The 20,581-nt window shown below is 34.4% G+C and overlaps 1 protein-coding gene across 3 annotated transcripts in view; it reads left to right on the forward strand.

The window, feature by feature from the left end:
• Positions 1-20,581, forward strand: part of TAB2 (TGF-beta activated kinase 1 (MAP3K7) binding protein 2) — an 82,752-nt gene that overhangs the window by 9,794 nt on the left and 52,377 nt on the right. Inside the window, exon 2 of one of the 3 annotated variants that reach the window (XM_063097639.1) lies at positions 12,192-12,339. The exons of the other annotated variants lie outside the window; for them this stretch is intronic. The gene's annotated coding sequence lies outside the window, so the exon portion shown is untranslated. The remainder of the gene's footprint in view (positions 1-12,191; positions 12,340-20,581) is intronic. 3 annotated transcript variants of the gene reach the window in all.

The following is a 20,581-nucleotide window of genomic DNA, read 5'->3' on the forward strand; positions in this document are numbered from 1 at the left end:
CAGAACGTGAAGATACTTGTGTTCTCTGTAAAGGAGATTTGACTTTATGCTGTAAATGATGGAAGGCAAGTTCTTAAATTAATGTTCTAGAGAGACTCTCTGGCTGCCTTGTAAAGAATACTTTAGAAAAGAGCCAGGCTTAGGGAGAGGCAGGTTTTATATCATCTATTTGAGTGTTAATAAGGACCTGAATTAAGGCTGTGGTTCCTGGGGTAATTAGTAAGAGTAGGTGATGGATTTGAGAAGGGAATACTGAGTGTGATAAAGCAAGGTAAGGATCACATATACCCTGGAATCCGTTCCTGGGTGCATAGTGGTGACATTCACCAATACAGAACAGAGCGGGGAATAACAGGAAGATGTTTGAGTTCTGTTTGTTGGTTTTAATGTTCCTATAGAAGGAGAAAGAGAAAAAAGACATCATTTTACATAGGGAGAGGAGACAGGGAAGTTCTCCCTGATTAGATGATCTTTGAGCAGGTATTTGAATGAAGTGATAAAGGGAAGGAGCTTTCCAAATAGAGGCAGTAGCAAATGCAGAGGCCTTTAGGTAGAAGCATGCTTACTGTCTTGGAACAACAGGAAGGCCAGTATACTTGGAGCTGAGTGCATGAGGAGAAGGGAAGATGAGATCCAAGTGGGTTTGTGCTTTTCTTGTTGGGTCTTTAAATTGCAGTGAAGGCTTTATTTTATTTTATTCAGGATGAGATGGGAAGCCCACTGAAGAGTTTTAAGATAGAATCCAATTAGCCCTTTTTCTCTTCACTTTTTTGAACATGATTAATTTATTGTTTGTGTGTGTATATTCTATAACATTTATCATGTGTATATATTTATGTAACCATCACAGTCGGGATATGCTTCATTATAACAAAGAGACTCCTTTTTTCTTTTATCCCTTTATAATCTTACCTTTATCTCTAACCTTAACCCCTGGCAACCACCAGTTTGTTCCCTATCACTATAATTTTGTCACTTCAAGAATGTTGTGTAAATGAGATCATACATAATACCACCTTTTGAGTACGGCTTTTTTCCACTCAGCATAATGCCCTTGAGATCGATCAGTGTTAGTGCATGTACTGATAGTTCATTCCTTTTTAGTGCTGAGAAATGTGCCATCATATGGATGTACCAATTTGTTTAACCATTCACTAATTTGAAAGACTTTGGGGTTTTCAGTTTTAGGCTATATTAGATCTAATTTCTCCACATTCTTGCTAGCACTTGGTATTGCTAGTATTTATTTCAGCCAGTCTAATAGGTGTGTAGTGACATCTCATCATAGCATTAATTTGCATTTCCATACTGGCTAGTGATTTTGAACATATTTTTATGTGCTGCTTTGCTCTCTGTATATCCTGTGTGATGAAGTGTCCGTGGAAGTCTTTTGCCCTTATTCTAATGGGATTGTTTGTGTTCTTGTTGAGTTTAGAGAGTTCTTCACACATTCTGGATCCACATGCTTTGTTGAGTATGTGATTTACAAATATTTTTTCCTGATATGTGGCTTATATCCTCTTAACAGGGTCTTTTGCAGAGCAAAAAAACTTAATTTTGATAAAGTCCAGTTTTTGCATTATTTTTTGACTGTGCCTTTCTTGTTAAGTCTCAGGATTCTTTGGCCAACTTTAGGTCCCAGAGATTTTCTCCTGTTCTAAAAGTATCCTAAAAGCTTTACGTCCTACATATATAGATGTATGGTCCATTTTGATTTAATTTTTATGTAAGGTGTGAAGTTTAGGTTGAGGTTCATTTTTTTTGCATGTGGATGACCAGTTTTCCAAAATCATTTGTTGAAAAGACTATCCTTTCTCCATTGAATTGCTTTTGCACCTTTGTCAAAAATCAGATGGCCATAATTATAATCTATTTCTGGATTTTCTGTTCTATTTCATTGATCTTTGTGTCTGTCCTCCACCAGTACCATACTGTTTCATTAACGTAGCTATATAGTAAGTCCTAAAATCAGGGAGTGAAATTCCACCAAGTTTATTCTCCTTTTTCAGAATTGTTTGAGCTGTTTTAGTTTATTTCCATGTAAAATTTACAGTCTACACAAATGTCCTGCTGGGATTTTGGTAAGAATTGCATTAAACGTGTAGATCAGTTTTGGGAAAATCAACATTTTTATTTTATTGAGTCTTGAAGTCCATGAACATGGTATGTCTCTCCATTTGTTTAGGTCTCTGATTTCTTTCATCAGCATTTCATAGTTTCCAACATACAAATCCTGACCATGTTTGATTAGACTTATAACTAGATATGTACTTTTTGGAGTGATTGTTTGTGGTATTATGTTTTTATTTGATTTCCAGTTGTTCATTGTTAGTATATGACAATATGGTTGATTTCTGTAGGTGGACATTGTATCCTGAGACCTAACTAAATTAACTTATCAGTTCTAAGAGTTCTTTTGTACGTTCAGTGGGTTTTCTAATGTGTCTGTGAATAGAGACAGTTTTATTTCTTTTTTTATTCGTTTGGCAGTTGGCTGGTATGGGGATCTGAAGCCTTGACCTTGGTGTTATCAACACTGCACTCTAACCAAGTGAGCTAACCTGCCAGCCTAAGATAGTTTTACTTCTTCCTTTCCAATCTGTATACCTTTTATTTCCTTTTCTTGCCTTACTGCTCTGGCTAGCACTTTCAGTACTATGTTTAATAGGAGTGGTGAGTGCAGACAAACTGTTCTTTATAGGGGGAGAGCATTCAGTCTTTCACCATTAAGTATATGTTAGCTGTAGGTTTTTTTGTAGGTGCTATTTATCAGATTGTGAAAGTTTCCTTTCTATTCCTAGCTTGTTAAGAGTTTTTGTCATGACTGTGTCTTGAATTTTGTCAAATGCTTTTTCTGTATCAATTGATATGATCCTATTGCTTTTCTTCTGGTAACTTGCCTTTTTAAAGATTCACTCTGACTGCTCTGTGTGGAGTGGACTATGGGGATGGAGCAGAAATGTAAACAGGGAGACTGTATTGGAAATTATTGCAGTAAATTATTGCAGTAATCCAGATGAGAGATAATGGTGGTTGGGACCAGAGTGGTAATAAGAAAGGGTGAGAAGAGGTCAGATTTTGGATATGTTTCAGACTCTATATGGGAAGTAATTGCTGATGAATTAGATTTGAGGAAAAGAGAATTCAAGGATGACTCCAAAATGTTTGGCCCAAGCAATTGGAAGTATGGAGTTGCTGTTGACTGAGTTGGGGAAGAGGTGAAGAAGCAAGGTTAGACTGGGCTAGGCAATGAGGAGCTTGTTTTTGGACATGTTAACTTTGAAATGCCTTTTAGACATATAACTGGTGATATCACTTACGTGATTCATTCTATATATGGATGGAATTCAGGCAAGAGATTCATGCTAGAAATGTAAATTTGGAGAGTCATCAGTTGAGTTGATATATAAGAAATTATAGTGGTATTTGTTAAAAACTATACCTGTACCTGCTCTCTGTTTACTGTACTGTTATTTATGGTTTGTTAACAAAAAGCCAGATTCTCTTAGCATGTGAAGAAGAACTTTGTGAAAATTTGAATTGGTTCTGTTTACCAACAGACTTGTATGTCAGACATTAAGCATACCAGAAATTATGTGATTGAGAGACAGTTTGGGGGATGGATATTTAGTATGTATTTAATTATACTTATTTGATTGGTAGATTGCTATAATAGTAGTCATCTAATAGTCTTACCAATTTTCAAAGCTTTGTCCTAAATCTTTATAAAATGAAATAGCTCTATGAGTATTGTGAAAAGGGTTTGACACTATTATTAAGTGCCTGAATGGCTTTCTGTTACATTTCTCTTATAGATAAAAACTGCCAGAGAGCTAGATCAAAAACAAAAATTAAAAACAGGAATGCAAAATACCTAGCAAAGAGAGACTTAAATTCAGAAATAAATCAGTGAAGAGAGAGAGCGAGCCTCGGTCATAGAGAATTGGTAAAAAGACGTGTCTTCTAAGTCCCACTCAGATATATTTACTTTGTATTGAAGTATTCAGGAAAATATTTTTAAAACGATTTTTTTCTGTTGTAACTGATTATTAGCTATAATGGTATTTTCTTATAGATAATTTATATATTTTTAGCACTTTATTTACCCCCATTGCAGTATTTATCATATTGTGTTATAATGGTCTGTTTACTTTTCAGTTTCTCCCACTAAAATGTTTTTTACAGCATTAGTGCAATGCCTTGGCACTTGAGCACCCAATAAATATTTGCAAATGAATGAAGGAGTGAATGAACTACCCAAATTTAAAGCTAGTAGACTTGCTTGTTTTTGAAAGTTAATGAGTTTTTGAGATTCCAGAGTACAGGTTATGGTTGAATGTCCTTTCTGAGTAGTACCTTTGAGTAGTACCTCTAAGTAGTTGAGGAATGCTTTCAAATAAGCATTCCACTTCTAGAGAATGTACCCATCCACTGCAGCATCACTAACTCAGGGTCACAGAGGCACATATTCTTCTGCCTTTTGCTGTTTGTTCTTTTTACCCTAGTGGTAATGGATTTCTGTAAATTCATCTAAACTTTGGCCCAGACTTCTTGTGTTGAATGGAGTTACGCATTGCAAATGGTAGGCTGGGCTTAGAGTTGAATCCATAGTAGCATGTCTCATAGCAAATTTATTGTGCACTTTTTAAAAGAAAGGGTGTTCATCTGTCTACCTTCTTTCTAGTCTTTCTCCACATCTCCAGGTGCATGGTAGAGGTATAGCACAAGTTTCTTGTCAGTAATAATTATACTTACAAAAGCATTTTCATATACCTTTTCACTCTTGAGCTTTATAAAATAAAAATACCCTGAACCTTTACTATTCCAATGTAGGTTTAAATACCAGGAGAATGGGTATTTTTTAAAGCCATATTATTTTATTTCCAGATCCATAATGTGTGTGTGTATTTATATGTGTGTACACATCTGTATATACATATGTACAGATATATATCGTGTTAGTCCATGACAAATTAATAAAGTTTATGGGAAGAATGGCTTTCTCTGGTATTGTTGACACCAATGTAGTAAGAATGTTGAGTGCTCTGTTATAAGCATCATGGGGAATAAGGAAAGGCAGCTGTATAAAATAATCCTTTTTCTAGTGGAAGAGAACAGTGTGTAATCAACTGAGTCTGATATTCAGGTACCTACCTCACAAGATTATTGAGAGCATTAAATGAGTGAATGCATTATAAATCATTGGGTCCAAGGCCTAGCACTTAATAAATGTAAGCTATTAATAGAAATTTTATTGTTATAATATTATTATAAAAATAACAAACTTAAAATTTTATGTAATCATTTTTGTTAAAACTATTTGGCTTTCTTGATAACTGTTCTTTCCTACATTTTATCTAATTAACTTTTCTGAATCTTTTATTGTAAGTTGTAGGTAAGGTACTCAAGTCTCTTCTCTTCTTGCCTCTTATCCATTATTCCCTAGGTCAGCGTCAGCACCTTCTACTGAAATTCAGTACAGTATAACTTTACAAAATCTCTTGCCTCTCTTGGGGAGAAAAGGGACATGATCCAACCTGGATTTTAGGAAGCTAGTAAATTTGTTACCGCTGTGAAATACAGCTTAGAAAGGTTTCGGAGTAGAATAAGCTATGGGATAAAAGGTTATTTTGTTACTGTGATTGTCCAGGTAACAGATACCTGAACAAGGACATTGTGGTGGGAATAGAGAAGGGGATGAATGCAAGATGTTTTTGTGGGAATACTCAGTGAAATTTTGCCATTGATTGTATGTGGAGAGGAGAAGAATTAAAGACATGAATGACTCTGAGGTCTCTAGCTTCAGAATCATGCTATTTATAATTAACAGAGAAATACATTATTGGGTGGGAGGCAGTGAGTTGAATTTTGGACAAGATGACTTTAGGTTGTTAGCATGGTATTGTGAGGCTGTTAATTTACTTGTTCCATTCCCACCCCTCCCTTCCCCCTCATTCACTCACTCACTCTCTGAATTCCATTACTATTAGCCTAAGAACTTCCCTTTAGGAAAAGCAACTTTTTTTTAGTCATGATCAACAGTAGAACTTGAAATGTGTGGAGAGCAAGTCCTAGTTTCCTACCCACACTCGTATTATCCTCTTTTGGCCCCTTCTTCCCAATCAAAAGATTACTTGGAGCACTATTTACCACCATCATCACTACCACCCCACCCCACCTCCAAGATACTGGTAGATACATTTTATTTTATACAAAATAAATGAGGCAACTTGGTAGAGCTCTCTGAAGAAAAACAAAACTTAATAGTGTTTGTGATTAAAATATTAATCAATGAGTACAGTAAAACTGCATCCATCTCATATTATTAGTTAATAAATACTCTACATTAGATCGTTGAAACTTACCCTAAAATCTATTTTTTATAGATTTTATATAGATATTTTAAAATATATGTATATAGATATAAGTATATAGATATTTATAGCACCAAATCTTTTTCTTTATTTTATATTCTTTGCTGCCTTCTGAAATAGGGATACCTCACCTCCCCACTCCCGCTGTATACCCCCTCTATCAGCCCCCCATTCCACATACTAAGCCTTTTATGGAAGATAGAAACAGTCTGTTGTTTCAGAGCTTCATAATGAATAGGAAGCCTGGGTTCTAGTCCATGGCCTGGCACAAAGTTGCTGTATGAGAATTGATCCATGGACTCTGGAACAGTGCCTGGCATATAGTACATGTTTAGCAGAATTTTTTTGAATGAATCATCGTTTTCTGCTTATTTTAGCACTAGTTCCCTTATTTATTACTTGGGATTCTTTGCTGCCTAGTAAATAAGCATCTGGGTTTTTGACATAATAGGAGTGTCCAGTTTCCAGCAGATGTGAACTATATAGCTTAATCTCTTTTAGCTGCTTATTGGAAATTGTGGCCTTTTCTTGATATGTTTTCTGGTACTTGAAGTTGCCAAACAAATGATCTTCTAATACTTGATGTATTGAGAGCACTTTATTTACTGAGTGCATTTTATGTGCCTATGTTATATATAGACAGTGTCCTATATTTAAGCACATAGCCTATATCCCCAGGGATCTTATAACTTTGATGATGAGACACAGAAGTAGAACTGTAAGAGAATAATTAAATGTTGAATCATGAAGCATTGGCCCACAGGTACATAAGTAGTTCTAGGAATAGAAATCCATGTGGGCTGAAGGAGGAGAAAAAGGATTCAAGAAGAAGGTAAACTGGAATCAGTTTTGAAGAGGTAATTAGGATTTTGATAAGCATCAAGGTGGAGAAATGGCATTCTAAGCAAGGGCAGTATCTAGTAAGGAAAGAAAGGGGGGTTAAACATGCTAAGACAAGTCTGACTGGATTCCTAAGGGTGTATGGACTGATGGGAAATAAGGTAGATTCAGTAGAGGGGTTTTAATTTAGAGTACATGACCCTGAAGGGAGGGGCCTGAGGATAGAATTTAGAGGAGTTCATGCATTTGGGTAAGAAAAAAAATGGCATCTTTATACTTTTATTAACTTCTTACTGAAGTTTAGCGTTTCCTTCTATTACAACTTTAAGCAGCAGACCACAGTCATATTAGCATTACCTGTGTCTTTATTACTAATGGAAAAGCACAGATATTTTCATGTTACTGTGCAATTGTGGGTATCTCTAGGTATAATTTATGCATATGACTACTTCACAATTGTGGTTGTTAACTGTAAATAAACTAAAGTTTAATAGGTAACAAAAAGCATCTATAATTCCACAATCTCTATCCTTACCCTCTTATTATGTATCTGTTTCAGTTTATTAAGTTCTTGTGTGAGAAGTTTAAGTGAAGTATTTAAAGTAGTTATATAGGAACATTTTTTAATATGTTATACTGTACTTATAGGTCAGGTAGGAATACCTTGGTGGCGGGGAGGTAAGCTATAAGTCTGGTCCTTTAGATGTTGGATGATAGGGATAGTGTGGTACAGCAGGGGTACAGTAGAATTCCAGGAGATATTTGGAAAGAAAAAATTATAGACTTTGGTGGTATGGGGGCTGAAATGCATGGGTATACAGTAGAGTATCAGGAAGAAAGTTAAGAATAGGGTACCTAAATTGGGATTCTTGGAATAATATTGTATAGGTTCACAATACCTTATGAAACCCTGGGACCAACTGTTTCAGAATTTAAAATTTTTTGTATTTTGGAAAGGTAACGTGTATATTGTATATTCTATAACTCCCCCAACAAGTTCTGAAGCATCACCCTGTAATTAAACACTAATCTTTCTGCAGTGAAATGTGGAAATATTCACAATAAGTGGGCTAAATCAAACCTATAAATAGCCTTACATCAGTTCAAATCAGATTTTTGCCACCACTAAGTCAGGTCCCATATGAAATTTCATGAAAAAATCTTTCACGAACTTTTTGGATTTTAGAACTATGGAAGTGATAGTGGACTGTACTGAATGTCTAGAGAAGAGAGTCTCAGGAATTGTGTTTTGAGGAATGTTAATTATAAGATGGATGAGATTTGAAGGAGTTGGGTAAAGGTAAAGAAAGACAAGAGAAGACAAGGTAACTTCAGTTTTCGGGCTGAAAAGAAAATTGCTGCTTCTGACAAATATGGGAAGTAGAGGAGAGAGGCTAGTTTGGGAAGAGTTTGTTTAAAACCTAAGCACAATTAAGAAGAAAAAACATGTTTTTGGTTCACATGAGATTCCTTTTTATTTTTCAGGTATTCTGTATTATGGGTAAATCAGCTTAAAAGATTGGAAGTATTGGAGTGTAAAATTTCCTTTTAAAATGAGCTCTTAATTTTCAGCAACCTACAAGGAGCCTAACACTCTCTCTCATGTTGAGATCTTACAGTGTTTCTGGGTGGGGAGTGGTTGGAAAGATGTTCCTAGATAAGTGGGGGGTGTGACCCTACTCACTGGAACAAAACCTGGAAAATAGACTAAAAGGAGTGGAGTGAAGTATTTGTCTCCTAACAGGATTTTTTTCTGTATGGTTGAATTATTCCTATGGCCATATTTATAATTAATATGAGTATATTTAGAAGTAGTCACTGTTCAGCAGCAGTTGTAGCTGACATGTGCCAGGCACTGTTCTAAGTTCTGTAACAAGCAGTCTATGTATGTTGTCTGTTTCTGCCTTGTAGACTGAGTCATGCTATCAAACTCAGGTGGAAAGCATTGGCATAGGTTGTGGTATGATTTTGTTCAAAACTCTGGAATATAGATAATTAATGGGTGAATATATAGGGTTGAGTAGGTTTTAACTTTATGGCCATTGGATAATTTTTTAAAAATCCACTTTGATAAATGGATTCATACATTGATATTGTCATATAAGTAAAAATCTCTTAGAAATAGGGACAAGTCTTTCTTTAACGAAAATGAAGCAAGGCCCAATAATTACTCTTAAAATTTGTTTACTTTATTTAAATTTACTGTATATAAATATGCATTTATTTTATGATTCATAAGTAATAAGGCAGATTTAATCTTTATTAACTAAACTTTTATTCAGATTCTGCTGACATATATAATTTGAACTTTGTTTTTCTTCTAAAAATTCCTTTCAGCATTGTATTCTTTGATTCCAAGTGTTTGTTTCAAGTAGAATAGAAAGCTTAAACTACAATGTAAAGTAAATTCTCCTTAGATGATGCTGTGAGATGGTGTGAGATGGTGTGCCAGAGAAACAAGTGAGGGAATGAATATCATAACTTTATGCCTACATCCTTTTGGCAAACATTAAAAAGAGGCATAGAATAGGATACTAAAGAATGCATAATATTAACCAGAAAAGGAGTTCTCAGGAAGAAATTAGAAGTAATGTCAAGTTAGTACAATAAAGAGCAAGGAACCCTGGACCTGGAATTAGAAAGCCATGAATATGTTTGTGGCCTTACCTCTGCTACTTATTGGAGTTTTCATAATCAGTAAAAAAATACTTAATATAGTTATAATTATTGAAAGGGAGGAGGCAAATTCATTATTACTTGTAGATGACATTGTATACCTGGAAAAGTCAAGAGAATCAATTGAAATATTACTATGAGATTTCAGTATGGTGGCTAGGTATAAAAATACAAAAAGTAATTATTTATCTAAAGTGGTTTTTTTCCTTGATGGCCTTTAGACTGAAAGCTTATCCATATGGGTTAGCGAATGGGAATCCTTATACTCAAATGCTCTTTGTTCCTGTTTTTGTTTTTGCTTTTTTGCTTTCTGAGAAATACACTAATTTAATCTTATCATCTCTGAGTAAGTAGTGATCCATTTTGAGTAAGACACTTCCATGTTAACTTTTAAAAAATATTTTGAAATAAAGTTGTAGTGAATGCGTTTAGAGTGACTATAAGGAAATCTTTTTTTTTTTTTTTTTTTTTTTAAATTTCTTGTGGCTTGTTATACTTGCTGTATTACTCGGTAACATTAGAGAAGTTGTAACCTGATCTTTCAGCCATATTTGGTAAATAATAGTTTTGTGTGGAACCCACTGTTCTATCAGTAAGAAGAAAATTATTGCCCTTATACAAGGCTTTTCTTTGCCCCTAAAGCATTTCCTTATATATACACGTTATATTATGTATTGGTTGCTTTTATGTTTTTTAAAAAGCACTGTATTCCAAATCGATAGCCTTTTAACAGGAGGTATGTTGACAGAAGTATTTTCTGCTTTATTTGGATGGAGAATTACATGTCTTTTATAATTCTCTTTATATCTTAAATATAAACTGTTGTATTTTTTTTATCACCAGTGCTCAGAATTGAGCTTTCTCACATATTCACTTGGTAGCTGTTCTGAAGTCAACGTTGATAAATTGGTTATATCTCTTAGAATGGAATTCAGTTGAATTATTTAAACCTAAAGCTTGTTACATAGCTGTTGCTTTAGCATTTATGGAAATGAAAACTTAAGTCTCCCCACGTTTAGAACAACAACAACAAAATGTTTCATTCTTTAGTAATGCAGAAAAATGTATTGAATATCTAATACGTGCCAGGCCTTTAGGTGCTTTATATACTTTAGCTAAATCTCATGACAATCCAGTGAGGTGTGGGTAGTGGTATCCTATTTAATAGAAGGGAAACTTCCTAAGAGAGTTTTAATTCAAGGCCCTACTGAAATCATATTTGACTAGTTTTCTCTCCTCCAGAATTCTTTTCCTTACAATATTGCCTTCACGAAAGATGGAAAATTTACTTTTTCACAAAAACTACTTTTATTCTATTATTTTGTTGTGTTGCTAGCTACTAGAACTATGCAGGGAATTAAGTTCTTTGAATCCTTGTTTTCCCTATTTTTTTTGTACTCATAATTCTCACAATATCTGCCATCATTTGACAGCATCAGAATTAAATTTATTTTGACTGCTGTGGGTTTAATTTCTTAGAGAAATTCGTATGAGTACCAGCCTACCAAGCATAAGGACATCATTTCCAGGCTCTAGTCATCTAATTAAATACAACATTCTACTATTTTTAATATCTTATCATTTCCGTAACCTTTGTAGTTGCAAGTTTGTTTTTGGTGTTTTTGTTTTGTTTTGTTTTGTTTAATATGGGCCTAAGAAATTTTTTTTAAAAATCACTGAATCTATTTAAATGGAAAAAAGAATTTGCAGTGTGGTTAAGAACCACATGACCTGTGTTTTGTCTCCCTCTTTAAGAATTACCAAGTATTTTTAAAAATTGGAATTTGAAATCCAGTTTATTGCTTGGATGTATCTAAAGCATTTCTTAAGAAACCCCTGAAAATTGATTTAGGAAATTAGGGGAGCAGTTAGAAGATGATTGGAAATATGATAGTGAAAGGGAAGAGCAAAATGACTTAAAAATGAGGACTTTTACAATTCCAATTTACCAATGAATATGAATTTTGTTGTTTTTCTCTCTCTGTTAACAATTACTCTGTGGTCCCCTGTTGGACAATCTGTTGCTAAAAGCCGTTAGAGATTTCATAAAAGTTACTCTTCCAATTTCTAGAATTGGAAGTCTAGAATAGAGTTGGGTAGGTAAGAGAATGACATAATGAAAGTAAATAGCATCCTCTGGTAACTTGTAACTTAAGATACCTTATTTCCCCTTCAGAGTATCTTATATGAAAGACTTTTGGGGACTACCTCATAATAACTATTAGATCTCATAATATTGTCTGGTCACGTTTCTTGTTCTGCCTACCTCTAGTTTACTCTATTTTGTCTTCTGCTTTCAAGGATCCAGACCCAGTTCCTGGACCTGCCCTGGAAAAGAAGTATCCAGTAGAGATGAGCTCACTGCAGTTACTTAATTAAAATTTGTAAGCTGCAAAAATGGCAATGGGCCAACCAAGAACAGCTACAATTTGAATTTTTCTATTTCCAGGTATGCTAAAGTCCATGGCACCAGTCAAGCTTAGCCTGTGTAACTGCCTTACTCTGAAATCTATAATAACCAAACCTTTACTTTCAAAACTTGTAAGTCATCTTGCTTTGAAATGTAGTAACATCCCTAACATCAAGGTAACACTGGCTAGTATTGACTTTAACATAACTTTTGCCTATTTCTAATTTAACTTATTTGTTAGTAAAAAACAGTACAAAAAAAGTTAAAGAAAAATAAATTTGAAATTCTGTTGAGTTAAGCCCTGTAAATGAACAAAAAGTACTCTGGTCTTCATTGAAAAGTAAACATTAACAACAAAACTGTCTTCCTTTAAGAAGTTCACATATAGTACGAGTAGTATAGGTTGACCATCCATTATCCAAAATACTTGAGACCAGAAGTGTTTCAGATTTCAGATTTTTTCAGATTTTGGAATATTTGCAGAGTACATACTGATTGAGCATCTGTAATCCAGAAATCCAAAATGCTCCAGTGCACATTTCCTTTGAGCATCATGTTGGCGATCAAAAATTTTCTGATTTTGAAGAATTGGGGATTTTTGATTTTTGGATTAGGGATGCTCAATGTGTATAGGGTATTAGATGAATGAAACTAGTTTTCTTTCCTGAGATCCTCAACTATTCTGCACTACTATTGCCTTTATTAACAAAGAGTTAATATATTCTTCAGTAATTGGAAATCGTAAGTAATATTTCTGGATAGAACCAAATAATATAGTACTTTTGCTTGAAGAATTTAATTGTATTTTAAATGTAAGTATATAACAAGTATTTGCTAATTTTTTTACTTGATTTCTCAAAATAAGCCCGGTAAGAAAGTCATAAATAGTTCAGATTGTCCTGGAATGTAACAACAAAACTAAAAACTGAGGTTTCCTAATGCCTTAGATTTTAACTGAGAGAAAACTACTCATGTAGCTAGAGGTTAGAGGGCTGAAGTCAGTTCACTTTGTTGTTTTTTGGTTGGGTTATTTGGTGACTGGCCAGTATAGGCATCTGAACCCTTGACCTTGGTGTTAGCATCACGCTTTACTCAGTTCAGTTTGAAGGACATTTATTGTTTTTACCAATTTGTATGGATTTTAGAAACAATTTATCCATAAAAGGTGACTTTATTTACTAAATGGGTAAATAACTATACATATCTTTTGATTTTTAAAGTTCAGTTCATCTAGCTTAAAGTTTACCCAAAAATTGTATGGAAGAATTTTGTATCCCAGTTGTGAATTTAAAAGATGATCCTAATATTCTAGCATGTTTCTACCTCCCTTCTTATTTTCCTCCTTAAGTGTTAGTAAACAAGGAATTCAATGTCAGCTATCTAGTCAGCATTAGGTCACCGATTATGTGCCACATTATTTGTTTGGTTTTGAAAGAATTATGTCTCACTGAGGGATGAGTTAGGACTGGAAAAGGAGCTACTAGCAGAGTTATTATAGGATTATTATCAGTTATCACTGTTAAGTGAATTAAGGGGAAATTGAAGAGGAAATTACATGTGAATATCAAGTCTTAATAGTTATTTTAGTGGTACAATTAGTAATGGTGAAATTTTTCTACATTATTGGATGTAAATTATGTGTAAAACACTGCTAGGCACAGTGGGGATATAGAAATGAACAAGCCTTGCTTTCAGTGAGCTTACAGACAGGTAATACAAAAGGAACCGTAATAGAGATGCACACAATATATTTGAGAGCAGTAGAGAGAATCAACTTTGTGGAGAAGGTAATATTTCTACTGAGCCTTGAAGAATAGGTAGATTTATTTAGAGAGAATGGCAAGAGTATTTCTAAGCTATGGAAGTGAAAGTATATAATATGTTCTAGAAATTGTGAGCAGTCCAGTGTGTTTAGAGAATAGTGAGGTGCTGAAGGATATAATGGGAGATGAAGCTGTGTCATACATGTTTTTGAATGTCAGGTGAAAAAGTTTGGACTTAATTTAGTAGGCAATGGGAATCAGTTCAACATTTCTTAGCACTGGTGCTTTTTTTTTTTTTTTTTTTTTTTTTGAATGAGAATGTTTTAAAAATAAACATGGGAGTTGGGGAGGTCTTCCTCAGAAAGACAAGAAACCAGGAAACCATAAATGAAAAAAAAAGGTCAAATCTACATAAAAATTAAATCTCTGTACAACCAAAGGGGGAAAAAAGTAGAAACAACAAACTGGGAGACCAAAACATACGATACATACCTCAGAGCTAACATAATTTACAAAGAGCTCCTCCAAATTAATGAGAAAAGGACAATCCAGTGGAAAAAAACGAGCAATAGATATATACAAGCCAATTCACAAAAGAAATAAAGGTGGCCAATAAACAAAAGATGCTATAATTAACAATAATAAAATCACTAACAATGGGGGATATGCAAATTAAAAAGACGACATGTCGTCTACCTGCTTTAAACCCTTCAGTGGCTTCTCCTACATCTCTAAGGATAAAGACCACTCAGGCCAGCCCATATGTATTTTGCACCCTCTCACTCTCTCTACTTCAGGCACAGTGACCTTTCTTCAGTTCTCTTTCTCATCCTGCTTCCTCCAGGAAAGGGACTCCTGCTTCTCCATCAGATCTCAGCTCCTTTACCACTTCCTCAGAAACCTTTCCTGCCTTCCCTAAGTGGGTTATACACCTCAATTATAGGCATTCATAGCATTGAGTACCTCTCACATTTGCTCAGGCCAAAAACCTTTGAATAATCCTTGACTCCTCTCTTTGTCTTGCATCCTATAGCCAATCCATCAGCACATCCTGTTGGCCATACCTTCAAAATATAACCTCCACTGATACAGCCTGGTCCAAGCCCTATCATCTTTTTCCTGGATTTGTGCTTTTCTTGCCTCCTTATTACTCTGTTGCCAATCCAGCGGTGATTTTTTTAAAACATAAGTCAGATCACATCACTCCACTGCTCAAACCTTTTCATTGGTTCCCCACAGTGAAAGCCAATCCTTACTATGCCTCTAGGGCCCTACAAGATCTGCCTCCCCACCCCATTACCTCTCTGACCTCATAACCTACTACTCTCCTCCCCCTGACCCCATGACATCATTCCAGTCATACTAACCTTCATGCCATCCCTCAAGCAAACCAGACATGCCCCCTTGAGACATTTGCAAAAATTAATCCCTCTATCTGGAACACTTTTCCTCCAGATATCCTCATGGCTTACCCCATCTCCTTTGAGTCTTTGTACAAATGTCATCTTCTCAATAATGCTGCCCTGACCACCCTATTTAAAATCAGCCCCACCCCTTCCTTTTCCTTTGCTCCACTTTTTCTTTTTGCCACAACATCTATCACCTAACAATCCATACCATTTGCTTATGTTTGTTGTTTAGTATCTGTTTCTCCCACACCAGGGCAGGGTTATTTATTATGTGTTGCCCACTGATGTATTCCAAATGCCTAGAATTAGCACTAGTGCATATATTATCAAGTCTTTTGAAAAGCTGACTGCTGTAGGGTGAGGGTTGAATTGATGAAGTTAGATACTAGGAAGACTACTACCTAATAGTGGACAACATTTATTATTCTATTTGTCAGGCATTGTGTGAAGAGTTGTAGCTGCGGTTTCGCATTTAATCTTCACTACAGGAATATCATGAGAAGTACCAAATAATACATGTTAAGCAAACAATACATGTTAGCACAGGACCTGGTCCATAGTAAGTGGTGAATCAGAGCGACTATACTATAAGCACAAAGAAAACTGTGTCTTGTCCACCTTTGGATATGATAACTTTCCATAAGGGTATTGTGTTTATTGGGGGACTCGTAAGCTTAATAGTAACAATAAACCTACTTCTTTTTCTACTGCTTCCTACGTCTTTCTTTTAATCAATTAAACCATCTCATTGGTGCATGAGTACTACTTACCCAGTTTGAGGGCTTGAGTAATAATTCACTTTAAATTAGCCTTTGGGTGAAAAAAAGTGACTTGGCTTTTTTTTACTTTACTGTGGGTTTTAAATTAGGAGACTATGCTTAGAGATGGTTAGTCATGGACCTAAACATATAAACCTATATGTAACATTTAAATTAAAATGTAACTGCACATATCTTTCAAGCATCCTGATAATTGTTCATTATTGCAGCTGTTAACTGTACATCAGTAACAGTTATTTGAAAGTATCAGTGATTAGCTAAATATAGGTACTTTCAAATAACTCATTCTAGGGTTGGCCAGTTAGCTCAGTTGGTTAGAGTGCTGTGTTATAACACCAAGGTCAAGGATTGGGATTCTGTACTGGCCAACCGCCAGAAAACAAAACAAACCAAAAAAACCCAAATAACTCATTCTATTCTTCTCTTACTCTCCTATCCACATATGAGAATACAAGTAATGTTAGGGCAAAATATATAGGGAATAATTTTATCAGAAAAATATTTATTATCTTCTAATTATCTCAGTGTTTATAGTTAATGTTATAAGTAATATAGGAATATATATTCTTGTAAAAATTTGAAACATAATAGAGATGATTAAATCTTCTTGGACTACCTTCCATCCATGTGTCTCTTCACCCAACGCGCTCTCCAAATAATTAGTATCTTTTCAGAATCTTCCCTATGCATTCATATAAAAATATCTGTTTATGTCTTTTTGTGTGTCTTTTTTTTTTTTTTACACAAAGAGTATCATACATGGATTTTTATATTATTTATATTTATATAAATTATAATTATATTGTCATTAGTTACTAATATTATATAATTATTTTTTAGATTATATCATATACTTTCTTTTTCAATCAATAATATCTTATAGGTCTTTCCATATAATTATTGAGATATCTTACCCCACTTAAAAAAAAATGAAACAGCCGCAATGTGTTCCATAATATGGCTGTGCTATAATTTATTTATTTATTTCTCCTTGATGGACATAGAGGTTGTTTTTAGTAATAGACACTGGGGTATGACCATCCTTGTATGTCTTTTTCTCTAGATTAGATGCTTTTTTTATATATAGATATAATAGATGGAACTCTGGTACTTTAGTATTACTAACAAATTTTCTTTGACTCACCTCACAGCAGTGTGTGTGATGCTACAGTTGAGCCCTGATGGCTTAGAATGGTGATCTGCTACTGACTTATTTAGAACTGTGGATGTATCTCTTAATATGTCTCTTCATGGATTCTCTTCAGTTAAAAAATGATATAACATTTGTCCTCCCTGCTTCACACATGGAGAGCATAGAATGAGATCATAGATGTGTGCTATAGGAAGTCCAACCTGAATTCTGCTAGATTAGAATCTTCTCCGAAGCAGGGACTATAGTTTATTCATCTTTGCATGATTAGAACACAAATGTCTGGCACATAGTAGGCAATGTCTGTGGAATAGATCCAAAAAGTGAAGGCAAACCAAAAAGTGGATCGTATCTCTGAGAAAGTTCCAGGCCAGTAGAATTTTCTTAGATATACCTTTTACATCATCCAGAATCTGTATATTTTACCCTGAAAATTTTTCCTTTTCATCCTTATGTTCTGTCACGTCCCTGCTGCGCTGCAGCCATAATTCTTTAAATTTATTGCCTTTCCCCCAATTCAAACACTTGTCAGTGATATCCTGTAAGACTTATTCTTCTTCTCTAATGGCTAAGCTGAAGCACTACATCCTTTGTGCTGTTTCTTCTGCCTTTCCTGACTTCCTGTGTTTTAGGCACTTCTTGACCTCCACTGTCACATACACACCTCTAAATGGCACAGAGTGAATGTTGCTGAATGAATGCATGCCTACCTCTAGGACTTGGTAGAATGTCACAGCACCATTTTCTGCAGTTCTGTTTTGTTTATACAATACAAATCGCTGGATTTCTCAACAGAGAGATATTATTTCTGTTCTAAATAATTTAATCATGCTCTGGGATTATGGCCCAGGTATTTTGGTTTGTGTCTTTGTTTTGTTTAAGACTGAGTTTTCACATTCCTCCTAATATCAAAGGAACTGCCAACATCTTCAATTGCTCATGTGGGTTTCTAGAATCTTATTTTACTTTTTGTCTAATTTCCTTCTCTCATTTGATAGGTCTTAGTTTTTTTTAAGATTTATTTATTTATTTATTTTGTTTATTTTTTTGGCAGCTGGCCAGTGCAGGGAATCAAATGCTGGACTTTGGTGGTATTAGCATAGTTTTTCTAAGATTTAATTGCCTCTTCCTTGTCTTAGCTTATTGCCGTAAGTCACACAGCTATGTGTAAAGTACTCACAGGAAGCTGAAGGAGTTTTCAAACTTGAATCACGCACTGATTTTCCTCAAAGTAATCTAGATATGACAATATATAAAAAGACTTGAAAAAAATTAAGTTGCAAGTTCCTTCACAGGCTCCGCTAATAACCAGTCTAGCCAGCATTTCCATTCTCCTCTCTTTTAAAATGTTTTTAGTTTTCTTATTGCTGCAAAATTAGGAAAATAAAAGCTCTCATTTATTAGAGGCTTCAGATGACACAGGACTACAGATAATGTTAAATTATATTAGCAAACATTCTTTAATTGTTACTACACAAGTTAGCTGTAACTAGTATAGAAATCATGGTAAGGCTCTTCTTTCTTACTTCAGACCTAATAGTTTATTTTAAACCGCCAAATATCAACCAAAAATAATTTTAAAATACCCGACACACTGTTGCCTGGCAGGGCCCAGAACTTCAGAGATAAATGACTTGAATAAATAAAGGGGCATGATGTTTTTGCTGACTTGTGGGATGCAACTTGTATGGTGCAGAGGAGGGCAATCAGGATCTTTTATGATGTGCCCCTGCCTACCCCCATTCCTTAGCCTCATCTTTCGTTACACTTTCTCCGTGTCGGTCTTACTCCCTGCCCTTCAACATTAGCTAGCTACTTGTGGTTTCCCAAACTTGCCATGATGTTTTATTCCTTAAGTCTTTCTCGAGGCATCCACTTCCATCTGAAATATTTCTTTCCTCTCATCTGTCTGCCTAGTGAACACATTCTCATCTTCTTAGACCCAGCTTAAGTGTCACTTTATTTTTTAATGAATCCTTTCCTTAAATCCTTCCCTTCCCACAGAATTGACTGGTCTCCACTTTGTTTCCCCTCTGTACTACACATTATATCTGTAACAATTCAGTTGCATTTATTTGTTGATATGTTAATTATTTTAATATTTTCAGCACCCATTATAGTATAGAGTAAGTAGTAGGTACTCAGCAAGTATTTATTGAGTAAGCAAAAACAAAACAAAAAATATAGTAAATATAAGAATATATATTATATATTAAGATATACCATTAGAATATATGTCCTTTCTTAAATCAAAATGTTAAATAGTTGATCACTTTCATCTATTTTTTACAGTTTAGATTTTATAAGGAAAGTCTTTCTGGATTTAGGGATAAGTCCTTAGGATGAGATTTCTGGTTGTTTATTCAATTGTATTATACAATTCTTTGATAATTTTGTTTAAAATGTTATTAAATTGAATATTCTCTTAAGAATGTCTGTAATCATTTGGAGAACTCTTAAATAAGTTTATATATAACCTGCTGAGGCAGAAGGTTCTGTACAGTTCTAAGATTATTCTTTTTTAAAAATTTTTAATTGTACATGTTTATGGAGTACAATGTGTTGTTTCAAGACATGCATATATTGTATAGTGATCCCCTGCAGGTAGTTAGCATATCCATCACCTAAACACTTAGTTCTAAGATTATTCTTGACCTTCCAATATAATATTTATTTACCGTAACTATAATAAGATTAATAACAAACTATACAGTGGTTTCACAGTGATAGATTTGAAAGACTGGCACATACTTAACAAAATTATTGTGTTTTAGGGATTTAATTTAATAGTGAGTTCTACCAGTTTTAACTTTGCTCATTTTAAATTCTTTATAATTTCTTTTTAAGACTCTGAAGACTACTATAGTAATGAAATGTTTGGTTTAAATGTTTTTCTTGTACATAGTTTTTTAGTTTTTTATATTTTTTCTTCTTTAGCAGGCTTAGCAGTCTCATTATTCACCGCAGTTGTCAAATTACCAATCAAATGTATTTGTATAATTTTTAAATTGCCAATTTCATCGATTATTAGTTATTAAAGATTTTAAGAGAACAATAACAAATAATATCCACTTATGCTATGTGTAATGAACTTAATCATCACATCCCAGTGCTGTAACACACACACGTCTGTAGTATCTATAACCCACCTCTCTAGTATCTGGCCAGCAGTTCACTCTG

The sequence above is a fragment of the Cynocephalus volans genome, chromosome 5 (genome assembly GCF_027409185.1).
Source record: "Cynocephalus volans isolate mCynVol1 chromosome 5, mCynVol1.pri, whole genome shotgun sequence".
Lineage (NCBI taxonomy): Eukaryota > Metazoa > Chordata > Mammalia > Dermoptera > Cynocephalidae > Cynocephalus > Cynocephalus volans.